This window comes from Asparagus officinalis, unplaced genomic scaffold (assembly GCF_001876935.1).
Source record: "Asparagus officinalis unplaced genomic scaffold, Aspof.V1 AsparagusV1_Un868, whole genome shotgun sequence".
Taxonomy (NCBI): Eukaryota; Viridiplantae; Streptophyta; class Magnoliopsida; order Asparagales; family Asparagaceae; genus Asparagus; species Asparagus officinalis.
Window position 1 is genome coordinate 13,184 of NW_017973127.1, and position 7,162 is coordinate 20,345.

General features: G+C 37.3%; 2 long non-coding RNA genes across 3 annotated transcripts in view; one reads left to right on the forward strand and one right to left on the reverse strand.

The window, feature by feature from the left end:
- The first annotated feature begins 3,591 nt into the window (after nt 1–3,591).
- LOC109828232 lies at nt 3,592–5,949 on the forward strand. Of its 2 annotated transcripts, none has more exons than XR_002243631.1 (5): nt 3,592–3,689; nt 4,175–4,277; nt 4,950–5,241; nt 5,326–5,480; nt 5,563–5,949. It is a non-coding gene; the product is annotated as an uncharacterized LOC109828232 (long non-coding RNA). The 2 variants fall into 2 exon arrangements; XR_002243632.1 differs by having other exon boundaries at nt 5,345–5,480.
- A 150-nt stretch (nt 5,950–6,099) lies between these two features.
- The window catches only part of LOC109828231, a 5,934-nt gene continuing 4,871 nt past the window's right edge, over nt 6,100–7,162 (reverse strand). The window contains exon 3 of the long non-coding RNA XR_002243630.1: nt 6,100–6,439. This is a non-coding gene — a long non-coding RNA (uncharacterized LOC109828231). The remainder of the gene's footprint in view (nt 6,440–7,162) is intronic.

Sequence of the window (7,162 nt, forward strand, 5' to 3'; positions counted from 1 at the left end):
AATTCTAATGGATGCAAATTTAGCTACAGGAGAATACGTCTCCTGAAAATCTATTACTGCCTTCTGGTTATAACCTTTGGCAACTAACCGTGCTTTGAATTTATCAATAGATCCATCAACACGATATTTCTTTTTGAGCACCCATTTGCATCCTATGGCTTTTCTATTTTCTGGTAGATCACATAACTCCTATACCTTGTTATGGAATCAAGTTCTTCTCTCATAGATTCTAGCCATGAAGCTGATTCATGCGATTTCATCGCATCAGAAAAAATTAAGGGATCTTGTTCTTCTATATTTGTATCTACCGAAAAACAGGATGACTCACATGAATACAAATAGTAATCATCCATCCATGAAGGTTGTGTTCATTGCCTTTTGTTGCCTACAACCGGTTGATTAGGTACATTAATTTCTATAGGTATTTCATCATTTTCAAGGTTAGGTTCATTCACAATATCAGGGTCATTAGTGGGAACAACACTGTAATAATCATCATCTATTACAGTTAGAGGTTCTGTTTCCTCTTGAACTTGTTCCTCTTCCTCTAGATTCTCTAGAAATGTAGCATCTCTGCTTTTAATGACACCTTTTTCTTTATTGTAGAACTTATAACCTTTTGACTTTTCTGAATACCCTATGAATCTACACTTTATTGTTTTAAAATCAAACTTATCTCTAAGTTGACATGGAATGAGAACATGGGCTATTGATCCACACTTCCTGAGATGACTCAAATTAGGTTTCCTCCCATTCCATAATTTATAAGGTGTAGATATAACTGATTTGGTGGGAATTCTATTTAAAATGTAGTTTGCAGTTAACAATGCTTCTCCCCAAAAGTTTTTAGAGAGACCAGAATGAGACAACATGCATCTAACTACATTTAATAATGTTCTTTTTTTTCTTTCAGCAACACCATTCTGTTGTGGCGTATACGGCATTTTCGTATGCCTTTTAATTCCATGCTGAATACAATAACTTTCAAATTCTTTAGAATTATATTCTCCACCTCTATCAGTTCTCAAAATTTTGATTTTCAATCCAAGTTGGTTTTCAACTTCTGTCTTATATCTCTTAAAGCATTCAAAAGCTTCTAATTTTCTGGATATAAGATAGACGTGTGCAAACTTGGAATAATCATCTATAAAAGTAATAAAATATTCTTTATTACTATGAGTTTTGACACTTAGGGGACCACAAATATCCGAGTGTATCAACCCTAAAAGTTCACTGGCTCTATGTCCGCCAACAAAAGGTTTTCTAGTCATTTTACCAGTTAAACAATGTTCACATGGTGGCAATTGAACATTAGATAGTGCAGGAAGCAAGTTCATTCTGATAATTTCTTTCATTTTTGAAATACTAGCATGTCCTAGTCTAGAATGCCACAATTCAGACTTAGAAATATAACATGATAAGTAGTTCAAATTCGAAATTTTATTATCAGAATTATTACAAACTACTGGAAGAATGCATAATTCATGCTCGGGCACATATTTTCCCATAGCATACACTTTATTATTCTTGCCTATAGAAACCCTATTATTATAGAACCTAACTTCCAGTCCTTTCTTCATCAAGCTGGGAACAGAGATCAGATTGCGTCGAATTCCTGGCGCATAGAACACATCTTTGAGGACAAGAATACTGTCCCCAAGGGAAGCAAGTTCATTCTGATAATTTCTTTCATTTTTGAAATACTAGCATGTCCTAGTCTAGAATGCCACAATTCAGATTCAGAAATATAACAAGACAAGTAGTTCAAATTCGAAATTTTATTATCAGAATTATTACAAACTACTGGAAGAATGCATAATTCATGCTCGGGCACATATTTACCCATAGCATACACTTTATTATTCTTGCCTATAGAAACCCTATTATTATAGAACCTCACTTCCAGTCCTTTCTTCATCAAGCTGGGAACAAAGATCAGATTGCGTCGAATTCCTGGCGTATAGAACACATCTTTAGGGACAAGAATGCTGTCCCCAAGATTCAATCTATATGAACCAATACCTTCTACATCGAGATAGGTATTATTTCCCATATAGATTCTCTGTTCTCCTTTCTTCAGCTCGGTGAATTCTACGACTCCATTCTTGTCCTTTGCGATATGCCTAGTCGCACCGGAGTCGATCCACCAACCACTGATATCCGTCATCACAGCATTACATTCCGTCACATCGACGAATTCTCTTTTGCTAGTACCCCCTTGTTCTGGATGCTTATAGCCTCCTTTATTCTCCTGCTTTTCACCTTGTGGGCAATTGGGTTTGAAATGCCCGAACTTTCTACAATTATAGCAGGCTCCGCGGGGTACTTTCTTTCTCTTGAACTGTTGTGACTTCGGTCCTCGCGGTTGTGGTTTACTAGGACCAGGGTTTTTATAGCTTCCAGCATTATGCCTCTGGCGGACATAATTCAGCTCTTGCTGCACCATATTCAGTTCCGGTTCCTTCCTACTGGCTATTAAGTCATGTTCTATCGCTAGGTGCATAGGAAGATCAGTGATAGACTTAATGGCAGGATTCATTCTTAATGTGGTGGCAGCCACAGCAAGTGAAGGGGGGAGACTATTCAAAATGGTTGCCACTTGCATTCTTTTCGGGATTTCGGTCCCAGCAGTGGATAAGTCCTTAGCCATGACAATCATTTTATTTATATGCTCTACGACATTGTCTCACTCTTGCATATGACAAGAATTATACTTATGCAAGAGTAGTTGGATGTTAACTTCAGAAGCAGTGTCGTATTTTTCTTTTATTGCATTCCACATGTCCATGGAAGTTTTATAAGTTTCAAAAACTTTGATTAAATTATCTTCCATGAACATGAGCATAAGACTTTTCGCCTTTTTGTCTTCCGGCTTTCACTGCTCAAACCCTTTCTTTTCTTCAGGTGTTGATTTATCAGTAAGGGTTGGAGCAGTGGTTTCGATTATATCATCAATGTTGTCATGAATAAGAGCATATCCTATTTTTCTATGCCACATATCATAATTACTGCCATTAAATTTATCAATTTTGCCTAGTTCTGATAGAACGAGTTTACTAGCCATGCGGTAGAGAACTAAAACTAAATTCAATTTTAAATTTGTATAAGGTTGATATTTTGGCGCGGTGTCCTCCACTTGGATAGGTGAAACAGGCCTTCACTCGGAGTGTGAAAACAGCATACACCACTGGTCAAGCAAGCCCAAATGCAAAGGCCCAATAGGCAGTGATTGGTAAGTTGAAACTATGTTATGAAACAACTAGGCTATGAAATAATAGGGAGGATGCAAAGTACTGAAGGCCTAATAGGCTATGAAAAAAAAACTAAGCTTGATGAACAGTAGGGAAGATGTAGGAAAAAATGAGAAACGTCTTGACAAAAGAGCTATCAATAGGCTAGACTAGGCTTATAAAAAAAACAGTAGGTTAGCTAGGAAACAAGAGGTTGTGAGTTGACCGGCTATAAAGTAATAGGGTGTAGGCTATGACTTGACCGGCTATAAACTTTAAGACATGGCTTTGCTCCCTGGATTTATGAATCCTTTCTTTTCTTCTTCTTCAACCGAGTGCTCTTCTTCTTCAAGAACTAGAAAAATGGAGAGAGGGAGAGAATGGCTCTGATACCAGTGATTGAACTCTAATAAGCAAAGAGGAAGAAGAACTGATATTTCTGAGGGGCTCCGGTAATGGGTAGGTGGTTTTGCTTTTGTTTTCAGTGCATTTTCTCAAGGAGAATGATCCTCCTTATATAGGGGCTTAACTCATCATCTCTACCCCTCAGATCCGCCCCCATGAGAGATTTTCTCTCAACCACCCATGATTCACGTTCTCCATCATTCTCTCAACAGAGAAACAGTGGTTGATTTGGTCATCAATGACCAAGTCAAGCTAACATTAACTTCCCTTCACCCCCTACAAATCCAAACAGAACGAAAAAGAATTTATTTAATTAATTCTATCAGCTTCATATTTGCATGCGATTTGTGCCACATGGCGCACTCCTATTAGTGTGGTGTATGCCGCCTTGGTAACGAATGAGCACCTAAGAATCTTTCCAAATTGACACCTCGCGTCATCTCGATTCGCACCATGGATGAAGACTAAAACACTGATGCGAAAGTTTAAAGAAGCGTTGGAAACGTACTGACTGTTGTTATCTCCCATTTTCCTTGTAGAGTCCCAGTAGTTCTCAAAGTCTGCGAGCGATAGCAGCGCCGGCGACCCATTCCTCCGCTGCCTTAGGCCTCCGCTTCTATCACTCGATCCTCTGTTCTCGAGGTAAACTACTTCATTTTTTGAACGATTAATTACTAGCTAGAATCGAGGTTTTACTCGCAATGCATTAGCTAGTACAACCAAGAAGTATTAATTAGGGTTTAATGAATAGGTTGTTGTTCTACTTTCTCTGCGCATACAGTCTCTTTCTCACCTCATGATAACTCGTGAAGAATCAAGGTCTTTTGTCGATTATATATGATTGAACTCTGCGCAAACCCTCGTCCCCAACTCAACATTAATTAGCATTAGGGTTTTCTTGGTCTTTAATGATTATTTGTACACCATTAACTTTACCATCACCAAATTATCATGCATGACGCATCACACCAAATAAGTTTTAGGCTTTAATGCATAGGCTGTGGTTTTACTTTAATTTTTATAGTAATCAAACTCTCACATAGTTTCTTTCTCAAACACAAGATTTTACCGTTAGTATTAGGGTTTGATGAAGTTTAATTTAAGACGGTTCTACTAAAAACTGATGCGCACACTTTACTTAATTTCATAATCTACTTGATACCAAACGTGTGATATATATAGCACACTTCTTTATTTATTAAACATACTTGATAGAGATGGTTTTTCTTTATCAAGAAAATGAGCATTCTTGAGCAGATTAACTCAACGAAATTGATTACTGAGGTAATTAGTGTTTTAATTCTTAATTTGCAGTGGGAGATATCGATTACATGTGTCTTCCAACGAGCGAAAGGAATAATCACGGGCGTCATCGATGGATGGTCCACAATGCCGAGCCCTAAACCGTACTTCGCGGATCCATTCTTATCGGGCGCATCGATCGTACCAAGGACTACTGCTGTTTGGTGTGTACTACTATACCAAGGCGACACCTACGGCCTCTTCGCCCACAACACAACAGCAACCATTCCTCTGACCACCTTTGCCGTCTCTTAATGGGCTATCGGATCCCTTCTTGGGTCAACCGCATTACCCGCTTCGGAACGTACGTAGTCATCTGTTAACTTGCACATAACAATTACTTGTTTGCTTGCTCAGTTGGAATTTTATGACAGTAATCGCATTGCAGAGAAATTTTTTTTTTAAAGGTGCACAGTGCCAGTGGATGAGATGAACGCAGAATTGAGGAGGACCGCAAATCTCTCGGCCCGGCCCAATAACAAAGTTAATGATGACAATGAAGAAGCTGAACAGAATGAAGCTATAGTTCCAGTGGTCTTCATGGTAACCAGTTAAATAGTTCCCAAGTAATTTGATCTATTTGAGCTTTCTTGATTATAATTAACTATTAATTACACGTGTGCAGGGCGTTTATTGTTTGATGCTGAAAGATCTGTGCCTGCTGCTGATTCTACTTCTACAGCTTCTCTAATACAAAGATATCGGCGATCCTCTTCGAATCGCCTGCAGCTCGATCCAAGTCAATGAAGTAGAAACGAACATGAAAACTGATATACAGCAGCCAACAACAAAGTGAAAATATTGAGATAAGACTTATCTCTGATGGTTGTTTCTGGGGATCTTTTACATTTTCTGATCTAGCGCTACAGGCAATGAAGTATGGTTTTGAAGCAATTAGCTGAATGGAGAGGCTTTATTAATGGCACAGTTGGTGAAGTAATTGATTTTGTTCGAATCTGATGATATAAATGCTTCTCGTATGTGTTCTGCTTTGCATGATCAGCATCTTAGTCTAAACAATAATATGATGAAGAAGGTTCACAATATGAATAATACTCAACATTTGATAGGAAAAAAAGTTCACAGTATGCACAATACTCAACATTTGATATTCCCAGTTCAAACATTTATAAAAAAAAAAAGTTTGAACTCCAGTACAATAGAGATGTAAAATAAGTTAATCGACAAATACTAGGAAAAGAAATAGACAAGAGTTTCGCAAACAAAGAATAAAGTGAAACGAATAAGTTAAAGACACTGGTTAATGATCTAAACAAGTTACATTTTCTCAGACAAACAAAATTATATCCTCTTTAAGTCTATTTGTACCTCTTATATACATTTGGTTACTTGCCAAAACACTGGCAAGTTAATGTTTATCTTTTCTGTCAGTCCAAATTTTCTGACAGTGGTTCGTTTAGGTCAGGAAGAATGAATTGAGAACTGGAACGTGGGGCAGCAGAATCAGATTTGGCCAGACCTCGCTGTGACCTGAAACTTATCTGGATAAAGAAAAATGTTTCTAATCAAAATAAGTAATAAGAGAGCAAAATATGAGATGAGATGAACTTACCATTTCCACAGAAAGGTGCAAGTATATCTAACTTCTTTCAGTAAAAATGTACTCAAGCATAGCGATATAATACTGTGCTAATTTCATCCATTTGATTTCTTCTATATGATTAAAGATTATCGATTTAAAATATTTTCACTTGCTTGTGCGATATTGACATCAACCACAGCAAGGAAATGTAGTTTCATCATGTAAAAATGTTGATGAGGTGTCGACTGTTAGAAAAGCTAAACTAGCAAACACTAAGTTGAATGTCATAATATAAATAGCATAGTTCTTTTGTGTATCGAGGGCGAGAGAACACAAAAGAGATTTGTGTCGTTCAGATAACAAATAAGTAAAAGAACAGTCTAGCTCCTAAAGCTTCATAGAATTTATTCCTGGCAAATAACAATTTAAACATGTTTCATGCGCGAATCTCGAAATAAAAAAGTTTCTCCAAAGCTAATGAGAGCGTTTGACATCCATGGCGTTTTTGTCGTCTTCGTTTTTTTTTCAAAAAAACAATGGAACGTGTTTGCACTGTTTGGCAACCAGGGCGATTTTTTGACTTGACCATTTACAAAATCCAAAAAATAAACGTTTTTCTTAAAACACCAAAAAAGTGTTTTGAGATTCCGTTTTTTCATCTAAGCCACCGCCCGTCCGCCGC